The sequence below is a fragment of the Phalacrocorax aristotelis genome, chromosome 1 (genome assembly GCF_949628215.1).
Source record: "Phalacrocorax aristotelis chromosome 1, bGulAri2.1, whole genome shotgun sequence".
NCBI classification, from domain to species: Eukaryota; Metazoa; Chordata; class Aves; order Suliformes; family Phalacrocoracidae; genus Phalacrocorax; species Phalacrocorax aristotelis.
In genome coordinates, this window is record NC_134276.1 from 49,597,245 (window position 1) to 49,623,648 (window position 26,404).

A 26,404-nucleotide genomic window follows, 5' to 3' on the forward strand; every position below is an offset into this window, starting at 1 on the left:
GCTATCTGAATGCAAACATCAACATCTGTTGGAGACAGACACTAAAGTATTTGAGTCTTTTATCAGATATTAAAAAAATGTCATGTGTACCTTGAGCTTCCTTCTTTCTCTGCAAAACTCATAAAAATATACCTTGCACAAATATAAGTCCAACCTGTGAAAAGCAATAATATACAGAAAAAAATGCAGGAACATTTTTTTATGTATGCAAGAAAATTTGCAGAGTTTAATAGAAACTGCTAATGTAAGATCAGGCTATAGGAGCACAAATCTTGTTCTGCAGTGTCATAGAGGAATATTGCAGTCTTGGGACCTGTAGTCAGAAAAGGCAAACTATTCCTCAGAGAGCTTTCTTTAGTCGTATGGAAGACTGAGCATTAAAATGAATACTTGAACTGAATGGGGGACAGGCACATTGACTTGATGTGCCTGTTGTTGAAGAGGCAAGTCATAGGATTCTAAGTGGATCCAAGTCATTTACACAATTTCACACGGCAAGCCACAGACAGAAAAGGGCATGTGTGTCATCTGTCATTATAATTATTTTGAGAAAAGTGATTCATAGGGATATTCTTAATGAGTGAATGATGGAGAGTAGTGACTAATTCTTCATAATCAGGACTGAGGACCGATCACCAAAGTCACCCAAAAGACAAGGATTATCATATGTATACAAACAGTGGTCAATCAGAAGTTGCATGTATTAAGCCCATATACACCCCCACCCTCAAATGCACAAACATTTAGGTTGTATAGCTTAATTTATAAAAAATAATAACCTTATATATAGAAAGTCTGAAACTTTGACCTCACCCTGACAAATGTAACCCCACCCCCAAGATTAATGACACAAAATTAGGTTAATAGTTCATTAAGCTATTTATTATCATGAGAGGATTCCAAATACCTGTATCTAAAGGACATTACTGTTTTGGGGGCAGGTGCCCAGGGCGGCTGCAGGGGCGGCCTCTGTGAGGGGAGTCCAGGGCTGCCCTGTGCCAGGGACAGTTGGTTCCAGCTAGCTCCGCAAGGGCACAGCTGAGCCCCTCAGCAAAGCTGGTGGAAAATATATTTCACCTCTGTGGAAATACATTCAACAAAGAGCAAAAAATGATGGACAGGGAGAGGAGGAAGGAAAAAAGGAAGAACACCTCCCCCCCCCAAAAAAAAAAAAAAAAAAGAGAGGAACAGGAGAGGGAACACCAAGGTTAGAAGAGGGGGAGGTACTCCATAACGGAAGAGATATCCCCTGCAGTACATGGAGGACCATACTGTAGCAGATATCCACACTGCAGCCAATGGAGGACCCCAGGCCACAGCAGATGGCTGTTCCTGAAGGAACCACAGCCTGTAGAGTGCCCATGCTGGAGCAGGGCAAAAGAGGGAGAAATAAAGAACAACAGAGAGAAATCATTATGTACTGACCATAACCCACACTTCCCATCGTCCTTGTGCTACTCAGGGCAGGGGTAGATGAATCTGAAGCAAAGGAGTGTGTGAAAGGGAGGAGGAAAGACCAAGTGTCCAAGACAATATTTGTGTTTTTGTTTCCCATGGGCTTTGTCATTTATTCTTCTTATTTTCTTCCCCCATCTCCCTGAGGGGGAGAGAAATGCAGTGAGCTGATGGGTGGGTGTTTGCCTCTTAGCTAAGGCTTACACACCAAAATTACTGACTCCAAAGTGTAGAAAGGGCAACGATTACTTCACATAAATCTATGTCCTCATAAGCTGTAGATCAGGACATTTTTGGAGGTAGAATGAAAACTTGATATGAATAGAATCAAAGGAAAACTTTTGCATGTGTTACATGTGGAAGAATGTGTCCAAATTAGTCTCTTGTGCTGTAAAAGTATTGTTAAAACCCCTGGATGCTCAGCCCTGTGCTTGCATAAGACCTCTGACAACTTCAAAGCTAAATGAAGTAGTATAAGAAACCTGCTAATCTGAATGTATATATTTTCATGTGTGTGTGTGCATGTAGATGGATGATTCTATTTTTATTTCTGTACACTTTTTTCTAAATTGTTCTTCACTGTGCTTTCACTTGGAGTCTGTAGACCCACTGTTCCTTATTTTTATCCTAAAATGGATTTGCTTGAAGCATAATTTCCAGACTGACAGGTCCTCAAACAAATGCTTTAACAAGTACTTTAGTAGTCTTCTTTCAGAAATGAAAGGAGACTTAAGGCATGCCTTCTGCACCACCGCCATAAGGGTATAATAAGCAGAGTTATAGCTAAATTTTCAGGAGCATGTGCATGAATATGAACTAACACTCATCTGTAATCTGGGGCAAGGACCAGAAACTTTACTTGTGGCAGGACAGGAAGTTGTGCCAAAATTTCATTCCTAAGGTGCTTGAAATCAAAGATCTATATTTTTATACCATTGGAAGGGTTCCTACACATTTTGGCCCAGATCAAATAGCAGCTCCCAAACAATTTTTAAGCAAAATTCAGGAGCTAGTGTGAGGCAATGACCATTTTCAATGTGTTGTTTGATGGAGACCACCATTTTGGAAAGGTGTAGTATGGATACAGGCCATTTTGGGCCAGCTGGTCTCTGTACCATGAAACGGTTTACTGCAGCCCAAGGCCCAGGCTATGTTTGTAACAGAGGACAATAGTCGGGATCTAGCAAGTTACTTAAAGTACATCGTTCCTGATATTGATTCAGTTTTTCCCTTAGCCAGCTGTAAGCTTTGTCTCTTGATCAAGCAGCAAACTGAGCAAGACTTTTTAATAATCCTCACAAATTTAGAGAAAAAGTAAATACAGGACTCTGGCTTCTGTGACCAGAACTCCTAGCATCTACTTTTGCTATTATCCCAGTAGAATGTATGACAATGTCTAGCCATCATAGGTGATTTCTTCTCATCCAGTGTTCAAGTTTCACGGTGAAAAATGAAGATGTGATACATATAGAACTAAAGGAAGGTTTATATGGGACTTATATTTGATACATGGAAGCATACAACAAAATAAAGATCTTCCACTGTAAAAACAGTTTTGAAGCCAGAGGTCTTGGGAAAAATCTGGATACTCTCGGATTTCAGCTATTGATCTAAGCTTTGTAGTTTATTAAAAAAAATATACAACATGTTAGATATTTCTAGGACTGAGCTAGAACACAGTGAACCTCAAACTGTTGAGAATTACATATATCGTACAGCTTTTATCCTGCCTACATTTGTCAGAATTGTGATCGGTTGCAGCATCTTCTTATCTTAGTAACGATACTTTTCATCTGGGTAACAGTGTTCACTTCAAGGGTGTGTATATAATTTGTCATCTCGTTATTCATTAATTGTTTTCAATTTTATTACCGTTCTCTGCTCCTAATTGAAGACATTTGATGTTTCAGGTTTAATTTAGCTTTTCTGCCATTTGTTCTGTTTTCCATTTAAGTTGTTGGTCACACCAGTCGGTTGTTCGCAGCCATCTAAAGCTGTCCTTATTTGTAATGATCTCTTTTTATTTCATTCCAGTATCTGAAATCCTAGCATTATTTTAACTTTAAGAATGTGTCGTGGTTCAGCCCCCATCAGCAACTAAACACCACACAGCACTCACTCACTGGCCCCACCCCTGTGGGATGGGGGAGAGAATCGGAAGAGAAAAAGCAAGAAAACTTGTGGGTTGAGATAAGAACAGTTTAATAATTAAAATAAAATAGTAATGATAATCACAATAACAACAACAACAACAACAATAACAATAATAATAATAAAAAGGAAAAGAGGGAAAGTAAAAAAAACCACAAGTGATGAAAATGCTCACCACCTGCTGACCGACGCTGCCTCCCCCCCCGGCCAGCCCCTCCCAGGTAACATACTGGGCATGATGTGACATGATGTGGAATATCCCTTTGGCCAGTTTGAATCCACTCTCTCAGCTGTTCCCCCTCCCCTCCTGGCTTCTTGTGCACCCGGCAGAGCACGGGAAGCTGGAAAAGTCCTTGGCTAGTACAAGCACTGCCCAGCAACAACTAAAATATCTGTGTGTTATCAAAATCATTTTCATACTAAGTCCAAAGCACAGCACTATGCCAGTGAAGAAAATTAACTTTATCCCAGCTAAAACCATGACAGAATGCTTAAAAATTTTCAAATCCTCCAATAGTAAAGTTTATTTGTCTTTAGCTTGACAGAGAATTTATCACTATATAGAGCTGAGATGAAGTGAGTTTGTTGCAAAAATTATTAACTCAGAATACCTTTGTTCAAATTAAGTTCAAGTAAGTTCAAAGAAGCAACTATAAACTGTGGAACCCAAATACAATATGAAAACACATTAATTTATTTTTTAGAAAATATCTGTGTTCACTGCATGGTATGAAGACATTATGGTGACCCGGACTGCTTGTCAGCTCTGCACAGTCTCTTTGCTACAGGTCCACGATGGGTCAACCACTGGAAACAAGGCCTTCTTCTCTATACTAAGGAAGGTGTGCCAGGCACCCCTCTGCCTCTTGCTGTCTTTACTGCTCTTTCAGGCATTCATTTGATACCTCTCTTACTTCACCTCTGCTACTATATTATGAGATACTGCCCTCCAGCATAGGCTTTAATGAATCCCTCCAGTACTGTAGCATAAATTAAGAATCAAGTTATAGCAGAACATATCCAGTTAATTATTTTAGTGTCCTTTTAACACAACATGCTACCATTTTTATAGGAAATTGCAAACTTGGAAGAATAAAAATGATCCCCTCTGGAAATGAAAAATGAGAATCTGCATCACTTTATTATCCATGTAATGGAGGTGAATCTTCTCCTTAGGATAACATAGTCACCCGCATCATGTTACAAAAGAGATTATATATTGACAGGAAGATACAGAAAAGAAGGAAATCAGCCCTCGCTAAGATTAGCACATCAGTATAAATCTGGCTATTGTCTCACAAGACATCCTACTAATGGAAAAAGAGCGCTGTTTGCTGAGCAGGTACAGGCAGCCTAGCCTCTCTGTTGTACAGCCAAGCAGTTAAAATCTGGCAGAAAGCTCCCTTGAGTAGTTATGCACAGATCTTTGTGTGGAGATTTTGTTTTAATGATTGATGAACATGGCTGTAGTTTGAATCCTTATTGAGCTTCACCAATTCTTGACATAAATGCATAAACAGGGCTTTTTAATGGCAGGGTTTGTTTGGGTTTTTTGGTTTGTTAGGGTTTTTTTGTCAGAGTTACTATGCTTTAACAAATTCTGCTGCTATTTGCATTCACATACCTGGAAAGATTATGACCATTCTTGTGTTCAGAAAAAAGAATATAAAAGCAGTTACAGCAATATGTATTGTATGCTACAATATTGACAGAAGAATGCTACCTAGAGTGAAAATAATCTTAGCCTGGTCTGGTTTTCCTTTGGCTGGCAATACATTAGCTTACTGTTGAGGGGCTAAGGCTAAATGTGCTAAACATATGCTAAACAGAAAAGGTTATGATTAATGCCTAATATATGTTTGCCTTCAGAAGGTAATAAGTGACACCTGAGCTAATAATTCAGAACAAAAAATGTATTTAATGTATTATGTCTGCTTTGGTGATGATAGAATATATTATGCAATCAATTGCTTAAGTGCAGGCTAAATATATGTGCATAGTATCTAATAACATTGTTTAGGAGCATAAATGAAGCATATGAATAAGTGTTTTGCTAGACCAGGCCTTGTCAGAAGGCCACAGAAAAAATACAGGTTATTGAGAGTATTTCTATTATTTAAAGATATTTTGCTATCTTTTCATTTTTAAGTAATCATCACAAAGTAGAAAATAGTTCACAGCGAGCATTTAATTTTTGATATGTGACTTCTGTGTTGTATTAATTAGTTATAGAGGCAAAAATCACAATGTACTATTTTCGTTCCTAGTTTGTTTTTGTATAAATCTTTAAAACAGGAGGAAGGACCAAAAAGCTAAACTATTACAGAGACAAGTAGTGCTAGATCTCACTGGGGATGTTCAGAAAATGTATATAGAAAATTTTTCCTTTCTAAGGTAAGCATTATTCTCTTTCAAGACAGCTACATAAACAAACAAATAAATAAATACCCTGTGTAAATGGGTTTTTGTACAGAAATTATCTCCAGTTTAAGGACAAAGCTCACAGCAACAGAGGTGCCTGAAATGATAGTCTGGAACAGTTTACCAGTTAGTAGTTATACTTCTGGGGGCATATAATCTAGAGAGAAGTGCAAGAGCATATAAGCCATAAGAAGGGAAGAATCAACATTTGAACAAAAGCATCTTTATTGCGGACTCATGACTACTAATTCATGAGCATGCAGGCCGATTTTTTTAATGAAGATTCACTTTCAAGAGGAATGAATACTTTTTATCAAAAAAGTATTTATCCAAAAAGTATTACCTTAGCTAAGTTAATACTAATCACAGCAGCCTCATTCCAAGATTGGCCATTTTGTTTCTTTTAATTTAAAACAAATAAATGTGTTTGCACTGTAATTTCATGAGAACACAAAGTGTGGATCTGTCAAGGATTTGCCTATCTAAAAGTGGTAGACTTGTGGTCAAAGCACGATAAGTGCTTTCCTTTGTAGAAATGTGCTTCAACTGATAGCTTAAGTATCTCTTCACCGTGCTCTTTTGGGCTATTTTTTGCTATGTTCTGAATAAACAGCAAGTTGATATTACGTTTTCACCATATACCCTATATTTAATGGCATGCTACTAGACTAGCCCAGAGAAAACAGCTACAAGCTGCAACAGGGGAGGTTTAGACTGGACATTAGGAAGAATTTCTTCACTGAAGCGTGGCGAGGCATTGGAACAGGCTGCCCAGAGAGGTGGTGGAATCACCATCCTTGGAGGAATTTAAGAAACATGTTGACGGGGCACTTTAGGGCATAGTTTAGGAGACATGGTGGTGCTGGGTTGATGGTTGGACTTGATGGTCCTAGAGGTCTTTTCCAACCTTAATGATTCTATGATTCTATCATCTGAACTCCTATTGACCTGAAGATGAATACAAATCTCATATCTCAGAAAAGGACCCTACTAATTTTTCTGGTTTAGGCTTCTATTTTTTTTTTTTTAAATTACATCAGTCCTGATGAGGCTGTTACATTCTGTATGGAGAAGAAAATGTTAATTTGACTAAAGACTCTTTTTTAAAGGGTTTCCCAGAGAGGAATACATTAATATGAACTGGTTATCATTGTTCATTAATGAAATGCATGGTGGTAATTAGGTATCTTGAACTGTGAATCCCACTGGCTAGTAAAGATTTAAAACTTCAAGAGATTGTGCAGTTATATTCTGTTCTCTTTGTTTTTAAGCTTCCTCCTTGGTTCTGTAGCTTTTCTATTCCAGCCTGGGGGACAGAACTTTCCCTCAGAAGATGGCAGATTTGAACTTTTCTGGCCAAGGTTAGAACTGATTCTCAGTTTTGATTCTACTCTAGGCATTAGGCTGTTATTTAATGCGAACCACCTCCATCTCTGGTTGTCATTTTGCATGAGAGTGGCCTTGGGGTTGCTGGGTTTTTCTTATATGGGTGATATGTGCATGTCAGATGTTTTTGAAAAATTCGATCAGCTTGGGCCTGTCAGTGCAGTGCGTGCTTGATTTGTGAATGCCCAAACAGCCTGAGGTTTGTGAAAAGGCTTGAAAGCTTAGATCTGTCAACTTTGTGATATTGCTAGTCATGAAAAACTACAAAAACTTGAGTATGAAGTTTAATAAAATTGTCTTCAATGGACACGTACATTCTTAAGCAGTCATTTTCTGGAATCACAATCTTGGATTTAGAAACTGAAATTCTATTTAAGTTGCACTTTACACAGCAAGGGTTTTGTTTAGATTTTTTGGGGGTCACTGCTTAAAAAAGTCATAAAATTACTTCTCCTCCATAATACAAAGCTCTAAGATTCCTGATTTGTATTCACTGATAACCACAGGTATTAAAAGTATTTCAATAAATAGGAAGTGATGCAATTATATTTTATATTCAGTGACTCTGAGTTGAAAGCTAAAGATTATTGTTGAAGAAAATGAATAAAAATATGCATATTAGTTTCTTTGAGATGATAGTAGCAATGTCCGTCTACCAAATCCAACAGTACATGTGATTGTTTTAGGTTTTGTTGTTTGGTTGGTTGCTTTTAATTTAAAAAACAACTAAGCCCCCTTAACTTCAGGAAACATTAGGATACACTTTTATTTGTTTGATATGATACTTGTATTTCCATTTATTGGACTGCTGTTACTGACTACTGTCACTTTTACAATATTATGGTAATATAACTAAGGTGACTAGAAAAACTAGAATCTTTATGCAGGCTAGTTGAATAGTCATGTATTTATGATGTTTACTTTGTATTAATAGCCTAGAGAGTGAGTATAAATATTTCTTAATAAGGGTTTTTTGCAATATTCGTTATTTTAAAGTCAGTTGCATTCACTACAGTGGCTAATTCTTCGTTGCAAATACACAAACACATATGTATTAAACCCTTCCCAGCTAATTAGAGTTTTAATTAGTGTAGTTGGCTGTCCTGTAGACATAAGTACCTTCAGTAATAAAATCAAACTTCCAGTGCCAGCAGATGAAAATGTGAATTCCTGAAGTTATGAATAATTGAATGAAGTCAGCATTTGTAATGCCAAGGTAAGGTATAGCTGTGTTAAATTAGGTTGCAAGCTTCTAGTATTTAGTGTAAAAACACAGACAAGGTTGCCTCAGTTTCACACACATAGGCTTCTGATGGTATTAGACATTATAGAAGGCATTCATGAAGGGCTCACACATATAACTCAGGACTAACGAGAGACCTGTGTGTTTGTAGAGCAGCATGTGAGAGCTCAAGAGGGACACCCAAGGCACTAGTATGTTGTGTTAGGTGTCTGTGTGTGTGAAACTAAATCGGTTCCCTGGTGGAAGTGAACAGAAGGATGTTTCTACTGATTCTGTTTCTACTGATATTATTGGCAACAAAACCGATGTCTGCATTTAGCTCTTGTGTAGGCAGCTTAATTTCAGACTGAATCTCCTTTCTAGAAACTAAATGCAAAATATATTCAGAAATTAAGGTAGACACCTCGTACCTTTCAAGATGCCCTAGGATATCCTGCTTTACTTTCACCTGCTGGTACATGTTGCCCATGAACTGTGCTGTGTTTGTCTTACCTTGCAAATACCCTGTCACCAATTAGAGCCATTGCGGTGGGTTGACCTTGGCTGGTTGCCAGACACCCACCAAGCTGCTCTCTCATTCCTCCTCCTCAATAGGACAAGAGGAGAAAATAAGATTAAAAGGTTGTTTGTCAAGATAAAGGCAGGGATATTACTCACTAATTGCCATCATGGGCAAACCAGAGTCGACGTGGTGAAAATTAGTTTGATTAATTGACCTCTCTATGGGCTGCTGGTTCCTTCAGGGCATATTCGCCTGCTCCAGCATGGGCTGCAGTGTGGATATCTGCTCCAGTGCCTGGATCTTCTCCTACCCCTCCTTCTTCCCTGGCCTTGGTGTCTGCAGGGCTGGACATCTCACATTTTTTTCTTGGTCTTCTCTCTCAACTGCTCTGCTCTTTCTTAGATGTTTTCCCTGAGGTGCCACCAGCTTGGCTAGGGATTCAACCATGCCCCGCCATGGGCCCATTGGAGCCAGCTGGAACCATCTGTGTCCAGCATCGGGCAGCCCTGGCCCCACTGCTTGCTACCACCCCTGCAGTCCCTGCCTCGCTACCAACACCGTGACACCTACCCCCAACACCGCTGTATTTAGACAAACCTACTGAACTTTAATCCAGAAGAAAAAAGAGTAATTACATTCAGTGTAGCATTCAGTGACTTTATATCATTCAATAGTTATTATGGACTTAATTTCATCTTGTATTGGATAGTGAAATGACAGGGATGCACAGCCCTTGGAAAGCAGATGTTTCTAGACTGGACAGCAGTGCAGTCTGATTGCTACCCTTCTTGTGGGAGTACTTTGTGTTGCCTCAGCACTGTCCTCCCCACAGAGCGTAAGTGTACATGGAAGGTCCTCTCCCTCTACATATTCTGTCACCGCAATATTGATTCTAATACTTTTTACTTGAATTAGCCAAATCATTAAGTAACATGTCATTTGTGCTGCTGTGTGTGCTAAAATTATGTTCTTATGCATAGTTACTCTTAATATCTGGTTACTGACCAAGCAGCATGACAAAAAAAAAAGAAAAGCTTAATATATAGAAAAATTTATCTCTGCATGTGAGAAAAAAAAAGTGGATTGTAACTCAAGATAGTTTTGTATGCAAAAACAGTTTAGGATGATCTATATGTGTAGAAACAACCGAATCATGCTTTGTGCAGAGATCCTTGGTGAGAATGATAATAAATAGTTTGCAAACTTGACTTTGGGGAATAAGGTATTCAATTATTAGTCACATCTTTGAAAGTCAGCCCTTTTACTGCATCTTTGGCTATTCCTATTGTGTTATTCCCAGATAAATTACGAAGTAGTGTTATCTGCTTTGATGACAAATTTTGACGTGCATTTGACGTTCATTGCCACTGGTACTAAATGTCCCGCTATTCAAAAGTTAGCACTTCTAATTTGTGTGTTCTTTTAATGCGATTGTATTGTTTACTTTATAAAGGCTGTATATTTCAGCACCATTTCTACGGAACTGTTTTGGTTTTAATCCCTTCTATGTTATAGAGAACTTTTCCGTATTTTATGTACCTTGACTTCTCATCAAATTTAATTCATCTCTAGAATAAACAGTAACACCTTCTACTAACTTTCTGTGGAGATGTACCTATTAAATCTAAACATGGTCTTTAACAATGTTATATGTCAAATAAAGTTGATTAGACCTTATTGATGACAAGGGACTTGGCTGGTTCCCCAAACCTTCATTATCATAAGTTTTTAAAAAGTTCTGCAAACTGGGATTCCTAACAAAAGGAGTGCCTGCGAAATATCCCTCTGAGACAATGGGAATAACTCTTCAGAGAAATTTAAATTTTATTAATCAGCTTATCCTGCTTAAAGGAAAATTAAAATGAGATTAGTGGAAGAAAATTTCTCATAGCATTATATTCGCTATTAAAAAAAAAAAGAGAGAGAAAAAAGGGAAAATATAAACAATTTACTTCATAACTGCCTTTGGTTAAAATCAAAGTTGGAATAAAACACAGGCAAAGCCATTTAAATGAAGTTTTTTCTATGATTTTTTTTTTTTTTTGGTGTGGTAGAAACAATTCTTATATATGCCTTTAATACTGCTGTGTTCGCAGTTTGGTAAACATGCAGCTTAAGCAAAATAACTGTGTCAGCACTTGATTGCAGATCAATATCTCCACAGTACTGCTGAGTGCTGAATTAAGGAAGTTGTCTATTTCAGAGATAAATAATGCTGATGACTGAAGGAAAACTGAATTTGTTGGGAAGAAAGCTCAGTCTTGGAGATAGCTAAAATCTGTGATGCTTGTGCCACGTGAAAATTGAGCTTTGCTTCTTTAATAGCTAAAGGGGGCTGTGGGTGGACATGTAGGTCGACAGCTCTCCTGTATGAGTTTCTGTGAATGGATTCTACAGGTGCCAATAGATGCGGATGGAAAAATAGCTACTAGAAAATAGTAGGCCAGAGTGCAAAAATAGATGCTGAGAGGTAGCATGTGAAAGTCTGTAATACCTGATGAGCTCTGGAGACTAGCAGTCCTGCTGAGTCCTCAAGAACAGGTGAACTCAGATCATCAATGATTTGTTGCCTCTATCCAAGGTCAGCAGGTAATAGTAGCGTCAACAATGGGTTTGGTGTAATCCAGACCACACTTCTGGATTTTATAAATACCTGATGAAAGAAGGAACTTCTTGAAGGACTTTTTGAAAACCAACCTAAGAGCCACATTGTGACTCTCTGCTTCTGTATAAACAGCTAGGGCTGGCCTGCCAGCTCTTACTCCAACCAAGTAACAATTAGTAACTGTGTATATGCATTTCTGTGTGCCTGAGTGTACTATGGGAAGGGATATGTGAATGTGTTGTACAGTTATCTGCTCTTAGTAACAACAGCTTAATTAATAAAAGGTGATCTAATAAATACTGGCTGTAATCGGTGTCTCCCCTGATTTGATCCCCTTCACAGGGAAAAGGGAATTTACAACAGGAAATGAGTGTCTCATGGTTTTTGGAGAAAGGAAGGACAAGAGGTTGGCTTGGAGATTTTCAGTGTGGGATTGTGATTAGTGCCTGTTGGAAAATGGGGGGAAAAGCTGGAATGAAAGGTGAGGTAATTAAAAGGTTATGAAAGATAAAAATTATTCAAGTTGTTGAACTGATTCAGTGGTCCAAGAAAAGTATTTTATCTTCTCATTCACCCAGTTCACAGACCATTGTCAGAAGTAGGGTGCTGGACACTGGACTTTTTCCTATGAGGTTGAAATCTACAGGAGTAACAAGGAGACAACTGAATGATGCTGAAGTACTTGACATGTGGCCTGCACATACACTCATCTGAAAGCTGCTACTTCTACTTATCTATTTATTTAAACTGAAAGCTATGTAATCTCAGTTGAACTTTTAAACTAAGCATACTGTGTTTCTGGGTTCCATTTTATGGAGGAAATTATATAAAAGACTAAGACTTAAAGCAGATAAAATGTAGGCCTTAAAATTCATCATCTTGTCTGTATTTTGGAAAGAAGACAATATTTGCATGCTTTTTTCTTGTATTTGGAATGGGGGGAAAAAAGGAGTTTTGCTTCCAAGTGGTTATCCCCACAATGCCATACAATGATGGAACGGAATTTATACCAATCTTTAGAAAGAGTAATTTTATTGACTAACCTGAGTAATACCTGGGAAGGGCCCATCATCTTCACTAGAGCAGAAATAACTGCTCCCACAGAGCACAGACCATGATGAGAATCACTTGGAGACAGAGTATATAAAACAGATAAAAGCTCAGAGAACTTATTTTTAATTTCACTCTGTTTTAAAACAGTCATACTTGGGGGGGTTCTTATGTACTTAGCAATTTCACAGCAGGCTTAAGATAAACACTGCTCTAAGAAAAAATCAGAATCTTATCTCACTGACTATTATTTGTCAGCAGAATTGTACTTTAAGCTTTACAAGACTGGGATTTATTCTGTCCCCTCTAAGAGTGATGGCAAAAAGTTAGCATGTAATTCTAATTGTCCTTGTAACGAATATATTATCTTCAGGCTTATGCACAAATGTAGTTAATGACAATAGCATTTGCTAAAATTGTCCATTTTTAAATCTATGAGCTTGAATAAACTTCATCCAAGATCCCTAATAGACCCAGCTGTGGAATTGTCATTAATGTTAAAACTTTTAACAAATCTTGAAAAGTCACACAGTTTATAAAAATTCAATGACTTCAAACATAATTCTGATATTTTAAAAGCAAGAAAGCATTCCACTTAGGGCTATATTTTTTCTGTCTTGGATGAAATATTGGGGTGGTTAAACTAGAAAAACAAGAAATCTAATGTTAATAGTAAGTTGGTTAAATTGTTCTGTAGAAACTAAATCTAATTAAACCATTTTCATTTATTTGATTGTTGGAGTCATAGATTTTAAAAGCCTTTGTTGTTATAGTTTGGACTTCTCCACCGCATTTGGCTTTGTTTCTTGCCATGGTCTTAAAAAATATTTAATCTAATCTCAAACTGTAGCAGTTCCTAGAATAGAATAGACTTTCACTAGAAATTACTTCTGAATTCTTGATCCAGTGTCATTCAAAGTTTCATTGAAAGTTGAAATGATATTACAGGATGTTGTTTCTACACTTCAAGAAGTCAAAATGCCACAAAGTATCCAAAAAAGGGACATAAAAACCAGCATGAAACCATTACAGTATGAAGTTACATCAGCTGAGCTTCAGGAGCCTGTTAGAGGAATAACTTGATTACTTTAAAAGAGATTCAGTAAAGTTGCATTGCAAAAAGTTCTACCGATCTCTGACAATGTCATAACAAGTTCCAAAAGCTGTAACTGGAACACAGAAATTTAAATCAGAAATGAGATGCTACTTCCTAGCTGTAGCTGTGAGAGGATTAAAGACAGAATTGCTTTCCAGCTGAGGTTGTGGGATCATCATGACCTGAAGACTAAAATGAGTCCTCATATCTTTCTGAAGTGCATCCTGTAAATTATCTTCTGAGGAAATTGTAAGGTCTGTTTACAGAGAAAATACTTGAATTGCATCATTATGTGGTTTCTACTCCCCTCAGGATGTACAAATCTATTAATGTTTATCCCCTATCTTCAGGGTTTATTGAAGAAAAGGTTTTCTTGCTTTTTCTCTCAAACTGTGTTTTAGTATAACCTTTCATTACAGGAGAAAATACAGTTCATCCAAACAGTTAAATGTTACAAGCTTGCTTCAGAGATAGAAATTCCATCAAGTATGGAAGAAATTCCTCAGTCTCAGCACGCAGAAGAAGAAAATTCATTTGTAAAAGTTCTTGCCAGAGCTGCTGTAATATTTTTCTGTTACCTATTCATTCATGTTAATGAATTGTTCTTAGATAATGTTGTTGCTATGCAAAGTTGGGTGTCTTATAGACGTTTTCAAGGGTGTTTTGGGTTTTGTTTTTTATTTACACAGACTACGTATGTCAATACTATTGCTACAAAACTAAATTTCTTGAAAATGTAGTATTTTCACAGCTGTGCTGACACCGTACTCAAAATTGATTCAGGAATTTCTTGTAGAGAGGTTCTGATCTCATTGTCCTACAACCAATGTATTACTGAACTAACACCAAGACAGAAATGCTCTGCCATAAAAATATTTTAAAATATTACGTAATACAATAAAAATAAGAAAGTAAAATTTTACTTACCATTGGTGAAGTGATAAATGACAGTCTAAAAGAGTGAATGGTGGTATAGTAAAGACTGATTATTGGATAGGCTCAAATGGAGACAGTTCATGCTATTGCCTACTGTTAAATATCCCTACTGATGCACACTCAGTCCTTGGCTAGGGATATGGACTGTGGCTTCCTTTGGAAAAATTTTATAGAATAGGCAAGAAAGGAGTGATGGCATGTTTCAGTAGATGCCCTGTTTTGAACAAATGGGAGACAGTGTCTGAATGGTGCATGTGGTAGCATACTCATCCCACAATCAGCATGGGGAGATATCAAGTGATATGTAATATTCCTATCAATTAATTAATTTATTTGCCTGAATCTACTTAAAATATGAAATCTCTGATTAAAATACTATGGAATTATCAGTAAACCATATTGACTGTTTTCTTTTTCTTTCTTGTTTCAGTTGCTGAATTGAAATAAAACAAGATGGTTAGTTTTTAACAGAAATAGTATTTTTCCTGTTTGGAAGAGAATATAGGAAACATTTTCAATTTTGATTGAAGAAAATGCTTTCATCTGGGAAAAAGTAAAAAAAAAATATTTTAAAGTTGTTAGTATTTAATTTGCCTCACCTGAAATGCTTTCATTTGTTTTTAAAAATGCAATTTTTTAAACTATTGAAACATGCTTTTGTACTTTTAATATTCTTTAACCATGGTATTTCATTTCTAAGCAAAATATTTCACCAATTTTAATACTTCTGGATCTCTACTTTTCCAACTACAGCAGCAATAGCTTTTCCTTCTTCACCTTTTGTTTTCCTTTTTTTCTTTCATACCACTGTATTTTTGAAGATCTTTTTATTCACTGAAGATATGTCAACAAGTTGTAGTCAGTGTGAAATTTCACTGACCAATACTGATGTACGAAGAAAAGGTTTTACATTATTCAGTCAATAATGATTCGATTTAGCCACTGATGTAAGGGTATAGGCTTCTTTTGTTGCACTATTTCAGGCTTCAGTAACATTATTAAAATCCCATTCAGTAAAAAATAACTATCACACGCAAAAATGAAGCAATCACTTCTTTTTAGATGTAGGAGAAGGTGGCAAAAGAAGTCCTTGAAATACTTATCCATTTCAGATTTTTTCCTGTTTCTTCAATTAAATCAGTTTTGAGAGTACTTAATCTAGTATTGAAAAAAATAAATCTTAATTCAATATTTCTTTGCTGAATTCATTTCAGCTGCCTGATTCAGCAGAAAGAGACGTGAAACCACTCTGAGGATATTTATTCAGTTTTAAACAGAGACAAAACAGTAGTTGCTGCCTGTAAGGACAGCTGCTGCCTTTCTACTTTTGTACGTGGTCTTTTGCTGTGTGAAGTGAAACACCAAATATGGTTGGTTTTACAAACTTTTATTAATCTACTTAAAGACTCTTAATTGTTTGGACAAACATCGTTAGAAACTATTCAAACCAAAGTATCCATTAGTAGTAGTAGTAGTAGTGGTGGTGATGGTGGTGGTAGTAGTAGTATCATCATAATACAGCGTAGTCTCTGTGGTTACTTTGTAATTCCATAAGCTTCCTTTAAATAGCAGATTTACAATGCCTATTTATGCAACTCATTTTCTCTCAGATTGCTGTCTAACATAGGATATCAGCTTCAAATACGGTTTTATTTTACTTTTGCAGTTGTTATGGGTGTTATAACGGAATTAGGAATTTTTGGAAATCATCTGTGAGTGTTCTGTGACATGGAGCTTTTTGTTGTTCATTGTTTCAAGGTTTATGGGTATGCAATCTCAGAAGTGTGGTTTCTTCAGCAAATAGTAGAAGTCAGAATATTTTCCTCATTCCATTTCAATAACTATCAGTTAAAGGGTATATTTCAACATCTCTGCATGATTCCTAAATAAACAAATGAGATTACAAAATATGTAAGAAAACACTGCTTTGCAGGTTGCTTTTCACTGTAGTTGCAGGTAGAAACATTATGGAAATATATTTATAATTAACGGAGTATTTTTCAAAGTATTTTAATGTATCATTTGCATATGGTTTATTTCTTCAAGCTTTTTAATACAGCCATGTTCTTTTCAAATGTGCACCAAATTATTAACAGGCTAGAAAACAGCATTTCAAACACTATGATAGATTTTCTGAAGGAATATAGGAGATAGGTAGAAAGATAGAAAGTTAAAAAATATTAAGTAAATGCCAGGCTTGATCCTTTTTTTTTTTTCAGAATAGTCATAGACTGCTAACTGTTAATTGGCTTTAGCTAGCTGCTCTGATGCTTTTTTTTTTTTTTTCCTCCTGCTGAATTTCCGAGGCAGATTTTACTCCTGCTGACAGACATCTGCTCTGGGAAGGTTGCCATAATACTATTTAAAATGACAGAGCCTAATTTATTGGTACAAATCAGGGGGAAATGCATCATAGTAATTGGAATAACTTTACTTTGTTGAAATTTACTCTATGGGAGAGAGACACCTCAAAGTATCTGCCAATTATTTATCAGTAACAATGAAGAAACTGCTACTACAAAGGTCCTGGGAAGTTCTTTGGTGAGGAATCTGGCTAGAAAGTAGAACATTTGCTTGCCAAAACATTTTGTTTGACTACTATCCTCAGGCTGAAGAGTAACTAAGTAGAATACTAAGTCTCTTTGGCCAAATATTCTACTCTTTTCCCATATAGCTGCCAATTCTGTTAGGAGTGAAAAACCTTGTGTTTTCTCCATAGCTTAGCACAATTGTTATGTTTTACACCCTTAAAAATATTCTGTCATATATCAAGGTCATAGCACAGTGATCTATTTAATTCCACTGAACAAAAACCTTTCAAAGGTGGGCGATTTTAGTGTACAACTAGTCTGAGAAGCAGTTTAGAAATTTCTGAGGATTAAAGGTAGATTAAAATTAGGAATAATTTAATTTCTAGTAGTAAAAGGAATGTGAAGTCATTACTAGTGGATTAAAAGGTGGATGATTCACCTTGGAATTTGGCTGTCTGTGTGGCTAACAGTTTTGAAAGTTTAATTCTTACTTCATCAGGAAATCTTTTGATTTCTCTTTGAGGATGTAAACCCTATATAATCAGTGGTTCTTTCTGTCTTTTTTTCCCCCTCTCCACTTACTGCATCTCAAATTTCAAAATCTGATACGTATTTTTGTGCATGTCAATTCTCTTTTTTGGTTTAGAATTGTACAATATATGCTAATTGGAAAAAAAACCCCACCACCACCACCACCAACAACAACCCCCCTGCCAAAAAAAAAACCCAACAAAACCAAGCCCCAAAATACCCAGAAAACCCAAACAAACAAATAAAACCCCTGTCAGAGTTGTTGAACAAAGACAATTGTGAGTAAGGCTCATATTAGTAACAGAAGCTAAACATACATGTCATCAATTAGAACATAAGTAAATTAAATCCCCTGTGTTTCAAGTTCTACAACATATCTGATTTTGTTTTGGCAATGTGTAATTTTTTTTAGTATAACATTATATATGCATATATACATATGTATTAGATTTATTACTAGTGTATCTGTTTATATACAGTATCTGGAATTACTAATTCTGCTCTTGAATCTCACAGAGTGAAAGATAATCTTTTGTTTGAACTGGAAGCAAATTAAGTGATGTATGTCCAAATTCCTGTTCTACCTCAGCATACTGTTGAAATCCCTGGCAAATTCTATAAATACATAGTCATAAATAGAATAGATTCTAAGCAAGATACTAATTATGTATCTAATTCTTCACAAGTCAGATTTTTGAGATTTTGAGAGATTTTGAGATCAGGGACACAATTAAAAACATGCTGAGTGAAGAATAGCCTAGAGGTCAAGGAAAGTAACTGCTTTAGAGAAACATAGGTGTCCTCCTCAGAATTTTTTCATCCACTTCTTCAGGCTAAGCACTTCATGTCAAATTTTCAAAGATGAAGCAGGATTTATTTTCTTCTTTAAAACACCATTCAATGGAATTTAGTATTTTATTTATATATATATGTTCCGTGTGTTTTAGCTGATATCTAGTTTAATATTTGATAAGAAAATAATGCAAACCAGGGTGTGTGGGGGGGTGGCAGCACACCCCAAGTTATTCCATACTAGAAAAAACTTTGAGAATTAACATGTCATTCTTTGCTTTACAATATGGAATATCATCCTCATTTGGTAAAATAATTTCAAGATATAAGTTGAGACAGATTTCTGAGAAACTTGCACTTTTGAAGCCCTGAGGTATTAGTGTAAATGATCATTAGCTATTAGTATTCCGGCAAACTTAAATGTTTCCCAGTGCCTAATGTTCCACATAGTCAAAAAATAAACTAAAAAAAAACCAACCCTGCCCCCCTCCCCCCCAAAATAATCTCTGACTTCTTTCCATGACTTACTTGCTAGTGTATTTCTTATCTTCAATTATGGCTCTTGAAGTACTTCTTATGTAAGATGTTGCTTCTGGAACATAAAATGCCTTAGTAATTATTTTGGAACAATTTCCCAATTTGATAATTTTTTTCTGAGCACTTAAATATATGGTGATCAGAAGTATTAGGCAAATATTTCAAATGCAGACACTGTGGCAATGAGCCTAAAGTCTGCTCTTTCTTTGTTTAATAAGAGTATTTGAATTCAACAGTTTTAATTTCAATAATATGCTGATTTAAAGAAAAGAAAAACAAATCTTATCTGCTCCCCATATATATATCTATTTAACTAAACCTCTTTTCTTTAAAGGCTATGGTCAATAAAATAAAAATTGGAGTAAATTTGAGTGGCTTAAAAATATGTAGTGATGCTACTAAAGAAGATAACCAAAAATTCCATCATTAAAGTTTTTAATTAATAGAAAATAGAAGAGTGAAAAAAAAAAAAAAAAAACAAACAAAAAAGAAACACGCTTCTGGCAGCTTTATGCTCAATCCTTAACATTAAAAAACTTCTGATGATTTTTCTGCTAAAAACCCCATATGTTTTATAAAATTGAAATTGGTAACTATGCTTTCCCATCCATACTAATATGGCTGCATGATTTGGTAGAAAGATCAGTATATGCATCTAATAAAAAATTCATAGTTACATCCAGCAAACTGAGATGTATTCTTTAAAATTGTCTAGTATCTGAGTATACATATATTTTATTATACATTTTTCAGTTGATTTTTGTCAAATAAGTGTCTCACCTAACAAATCCCAGTCAATTTCTGCATGGTTCACTGCTGGGAATACATAAGCCTCCTTAGGTTTTACACATAGATTTGGTTATTTGACAGTAATTACGAAACTACTTTCTTGCATATGAATTGTAGCCTAATTAAACTAGCCTGCAGGCAGCCACAGCAATGATGCTGGTTAAGCAGCATTTTCTACATTCCCAAATGCTACTGTGTTCTTTTTGCTTTTGCTGATTTCATGCATTTTCTGCCAAGTTAAGCTGCCGAGGCAATGCTGTAGGGGAAATTTTTATTGAAAATACATCCTTTTCTAGATCTCTCATAGAAATTAACAGAAGAGCTGGCTGACCAAATGTAATGTCAGTTAATCGGTTTTATTGGTTACAGACCTTATTGATTACAGAACAAATGTGAATTTGCAATTAAAAGTGAATGGATCAGTGCATATATTTTGGAGACTTTTAATACTTTGCTTTGCTTTTTTGATCATGTGGACAACGAAGCATAAAATTTCCTCAGTACCCTCAGCTGTTATTTTCTCTGGAGGTCTTGGTTTGGAGACAGGTTACTTGCCACAGAACAGATGTTCTACAGTCAGTAACTAAAGCATAATATAATACTAGTAAATTACGGCATTCTTCAGCACACTTTTAAAATTTTAATTCATGAAATATAAGTTTAAATTACATCCTCAATATCTCCTTGGTAGACATAACTATTATGTGGCATAACTGTGATTCTTCCTCTGCTTTTTTTAATGGCATTTACAAAAAACATGATTGGCAGGTGGCTTCTGTTTGTACCTTCAGAAAGCTGGGCTGCATTGTCAAGACTGTAGCCAGAAGGCTGATTCTTCCTCTGTATCCAGCATGTGTTCACATCTTCTCAGTGTGTTGAACATGCCCACAACTAGAAAGATCTGAGAGGTAGTACCTCTTCTGAAGCAGTTGCTCCCCTTTGTCTGTTTATTACTACATTGTACTGTTTACAATCACCTTCATGCTGATTATCAGTGTGCTGTTAATTCAGAATGGTAGGTGCACATGTGAAGAGCAGTTTATATTCTGAAGTTCCTGCACACAGTTTCTCTTATTTGTACAGCCACATGCTCCACATGACTTCACTTATGACACCAGAGCATTAGAATTTTTTTCTTTCATCTGCCTATGTATATATATTTATGTTGTAGAAAAAAAAGTGGAGGATTTGTAATTTATTTTTAACCCTAATCTTTATACTTATTTTCTTTAGGCATATTGAAAATAAAGTTTATTTGAGCTGAAAACGGTCTTTCTGCTTTGTTGCTGTCTTTCCTTGTTGCTGGCTTCTCCCTTGGATCCCATTAAGGCCATATTTTCAGATGGCATTAACATATTTGGACCAATGTGGACCAGCAATAGTGGATCAGTATCAGCTGACTTTACAAGTCTCTCAAAAATTATAGTTACATTTTTGTCTCTCTGGTACAAAAGGACAGTAAACAATGTAGATGTCAGATTGGTACTTCCTGAACAGAGTTTCCATTCTTCTTGGTATAGATTCTCCAGCAATAATCATCCATCTTCAATGAGTGTTGGAAATGATTTTTGAAGCCTGTCTTGTGTGCTGTGCTGAATAGAGCATAGGAGATATATTTCAGTTCTGCCAACATCTGATCCTTCAGAAATGATTTCCAGTTTCCATACTGAAAACATGACAGATAATTCTTACTCTTTGGAAGAACTTGTTCTTAGTTTTTTTTCCTTATACCCTTTTTTGGAGTTGGGTTAGGTTCTTTTTTTGTTTTTTTTTTTTTTGGGGGGGGGGGGCAGGGGGGAGGAGGAGTGGGGGCTGCCCATACTTTTTCTTCTTTGGCCATTTAGGATGTACCCCTGCCTGCCTGATTTTACTCCCTAGTTTGATGCTGCATCTTGAATGTAGTTGGTTAAGGTTTCCTCTGACTCACTGCTCTTCTCCCCTTCCCATATAAACAACAACTTGCTTTTAGCACAGAAGGTGGTCTTTCCAGATTTAGAAAGTATTAAAAAACCAACCAAACCAAACCCCAAAACAGTTGTTTGCACCTATGTTCAGCAAAGTAATAAAAAAAGACATCTACCTAGAAAAAACACTTTTTCCTCATATTCCTTTCTTTGTTGGTCTTTTATTCTGTTTCATATCAACCACACGTGAATACAAGATATCTATTCAGAATTTTTACTTCTTGGATTTTTCATGTCTGATATGGAGTTCTCTCACACTTCCTAAAATAGCTGAAGCGTAAGAAAATTGTAATAATACTCCCTTTGATTCTCAGCCCAGTATCTGGGGATATTTTTTAGACTACAAATGCGATTGAAAATGAAAATTTTAATGACAATTTAAAATTTCAATTTACAATAGTGTCCAAAATAAGCTTCAATTTTATGCTAGCTAAATTTTATGCTATGTTAGGAAAAGGTGACTTACCAAGAAAATGTGTCAAAAGGATGCTTACTGATTCAGCTATTCACAGAATCACAGAATGGTTGAGGTTGGAAGGGACTTCTGAGGTCATCTGGTCCAACATCCTTGCTCAAGCAGGGCCAGCTAGAACAGATTGCTCAGAAACATGTTCAGACAGCTTTTCAGCATTTCCAAGGATGGAGATTCTATATCCTCTCTGGGCAGCCTTTTCCAGTGCTCAGTCACCCTCACAGTAAAAAAAAAGTGTTTCCTGATGTTCTGTCAGAGCCTGATGTGTTTCAGGTTGTGCTTATTGCCTTTGGTCCTGTCAGTGAGAACAACCGAAAAGGGCCTGACTCCATCCTCTTTGCACCTTCCCTTCAGAGATTTACACACACTGAGATACCCTTTGAGCCGTCTCTTCTTCAGGCTGAACATTCCCAGCTCTTTCAGCCTTTCCTCATAGGAGAGATGCTCCAATCACTTAACCATTTTTTGTGGACCTTTTCTCCAGTACGCCCATGTCTCTCTTGTACTGAGGAGCCCAGACCTGGACATAACACTCCAGATATAGCCTCACCAGTGCTGAATAAAGGCAAGACTTTTTGACCTGCAGGCATCACTCCTCCCAGTGCAGTGCAGGATATCATTAGTCTTTTTTGCTGCAAGGCTGACATTGCTGAGCCAATTAGCCGTCACTGGCTCATGCTCCACTTAGTATCCACTGGGACTTTCAGGTCTTTTCTGCCAAGCTTCTTTGCAGCTGGGTGGCCTCCAACATATATTTGTGCATGGTGTTGTTCCTCCCCAGGTGCAGGACTTTACACTTCTCCTTGTTGAACTTTATGAGGTTCCTGTCAGCCCATCTCTCCAGCCTGTCGAAGTCCCTCTGGATGGCAGCCTAGCTCTCTGGTGTTACGTAAGGGACTAGAAACTTGCCTCATCATTGTTGGTAGGACAGTTTAACTACCGAAGCCTGATCACTACGGCAACTGAGTGGGACAGTTCAATCACCACGGCAGCCCAGTGAGCCCTACCCGACAGGAATGTGTGTGTCCTGTTGTCTCAGAGCACATGTCCTCTGCGCATGCGCCCCGGCCCAGGGTCGATGAAAACATATGGGTGGGGCTTGGACCCTCTAGAACTTTTGAGCACCCTCTACTGACAGTACCGGGCATGTGCCCCACTGCCGAGCGGGAGGCGTGGGAATGCAAAACTGTTATTGACTATGCAAGAGGACAATGCTATAAAAAGGGGAAACCAGCGCAGACCACGAGGAGCGTTCAGGAACATTCCCCCCACATCAGATTCAAAGATACATCAGACTGAGGGACGGCATAGATCCATGGTGGTAGCTATCACAACTCTCTTTCCCTTTCTCATTTTTTTCTCTTTTTCTCTCCTTTTCCTTTGCATAATTCTTGTTGGCCAAATAAAGTGACTTGTCACTTGACTCCGTTTTGAGTCTTAATTCTGTTTCTGAGAATGTAAAAGGAACCTAGTCATGACAAAACATGAGAGTTAATCAGAAGTTAAACCCAGCCACCCCCACCCTCCCAGAATTATCTGAGGACAATTGGAAAGCAAGGGAGTTTAACCTCTGCAAATTGTTCTACTCAACAGTGGATCGTGACATATTTTCAGCCACTCCTCTCAGTTTTGTTTCATGAGGAAACCTGCTGAGGGTATACCCTGCCCCATTGTCCAGATCACTAATGAAGGTGTTAAACAGGATTGAACCCAGGATTGAATGGGGTACATTGGTAATTATTGGTCTCCAGTCAGACCTTGTGCCATTCAACTGCTGTTGATACCTCTAATACTATGGGACATCCCACTGCAGCTTTTGCTCTAGAGTTAAATGCAGTCAAGGCACTTGACTAATAAGGTTTATGATAAACAACTTTTAGCCTATGTTGGTATAAGTCTTTCGTAATAGTTAAAAGTCTACTAATTATTTTATGGTAATTATCATCGTAAGAGTCAAACCCCTTCATATGAGATGGGAAATGCAAAATCTACATAGATGCTGGTTATGCTTTTTGATTTTGAAATGCCTAATGTAAAGCTATGTAGTAAAGATTTTTAGTCTCATAGGTTTTTTCATGCTATTTATGTACTTTGCCCCATTTCAATGCCCTCCTAAAAACTGTACTGAAAACTAATCTCGATAATCTAAGCTGTTTGAAAATGAACAACGTGCATTTCTTGGGATGTAGAGCTATATAGAACCACAGGCTATTGAACATCATTCCTTCAAGTTTGGTTTGTTTCTCAGATCTCATTAGGAGCTCAAATGCAAACTGAGTTTGAGAAAATAATTTCCAGCTATACTTGTCAGATTTTTCTAACTGTAACATGTTATGACAATCTAGCCCATTTTCCTGCTCAAGACAAATGCATTCATAAAAATCTGTAACTCAGCCTACCTTTTGGGAGATAAATGCCAACATGGTGAAGAGAGGAATAAAAGTGAGATAATAATGAAAATCCAGTCTAAAATCTAAATGTTCCCCAGTTTGTAGATCTGACAACACATGTGAAACATAGTTACTTTTAATCTAACTTTTAAGCATTTGTCTAGGATTCCTAAACTGGGGTATGATCACTCTATACAGAGCCAGATAAAAAACCAGATATTATCAAAAGGCGATTCAGATCACAAGTGGACTGACTCCCATAAAAACCGTTACCCTCTTCACCTTCTCTAAATAACAAAAGATGACAGCACTTCTATCTAAAGTAATTTTTTGAGGCTTTAATAACCTCTGACCTCATTCTGTAAAAGCTTTTTCAACAGGATTATTCCATGTCATAACTTTCGGTCTGACAAAGAGTAAAAGCTGAGAGTAGCCTTCATTTATGAAACTTGAGGCAAATGCATTTGAATGGGCATTGTAATACACATTTGAGAAGCACACTGTAATAGCAAATTCTAATTATGAAGTTTTAATAAACATTTTGATAAGTCTTACTGTAAAATATCCTATTTATCATAGTGACAGTTACTCATGTCCATAAAAATTTTGTATCTGTTGATTTCAAATGATAGAAAACTTCTCATACTATAAGGACAATAAACTAAAAGAAAGTAAAATTACAAAGCAAGAAAGCAATATTTCCTCATTTCAAGTGTTCTGCATGTATAATTTGGTATCTGTGTACTTATGAGGCTAAGATGTACAGTTATCAGTAGAATATTAAAATTCTTTTACAGGAAAAAGTAGAGATTTTTTGTTTGTTTGAGTTTTGAGGCTTTATAGTGGGGATCAAAACTTGAAATATAAAACCAGTCTTAAATGGAGATTTAAGGACTTGGAAAATATATATGTAATAGTAATTCTGCCTCTCTATGACTTATAAGCCTACTGTAGACATATGGCCTTGCAGACATTACTTGTTCAGATGAACATCAAAATCAGTTGTCTTGCCTGAGCAAGAACTAAGTAATCAGTTTTATAAATTATTATTTTTAAATAAAAGGCAATCAATTAAAACAATACAAAGATGAGGGCTGAAAGATACTACATAATATGACTCTGCTGGAGTCATGGACTCTCATGGACAGTTTTCTTTAAATGTACTAGACATCTCAGATGACTCTATGTTGCTTTGTTCATAATGTTGTATGCTTTACAAGTCTTGCCACTGCGTGTATTTTCCAGGTGTAGCTGTATAATTTGTTCATTCAATTTGGGTGTGCTTTATTGGCTGATCTGTATCACCCAAATCAACATTTCTGTTGCTTTCTTCAATAATCAGGGCTTTACATACTCTGTTAATTCAGTTGCTCATATAGACAGATTAACTGCATATCTTACAGGAACAGCTGCTCCCTTTGATCTGGTTCAGTACTGTAGTAGCCAGGCTTTTAGATATGCTACCTGCCAATCATGCTGCGTGATGTGGCTAATACCTGTTTACTTTAATAAACAAATTCATCAGTGTTTGAAACCATTGTAGCTGTTACCTG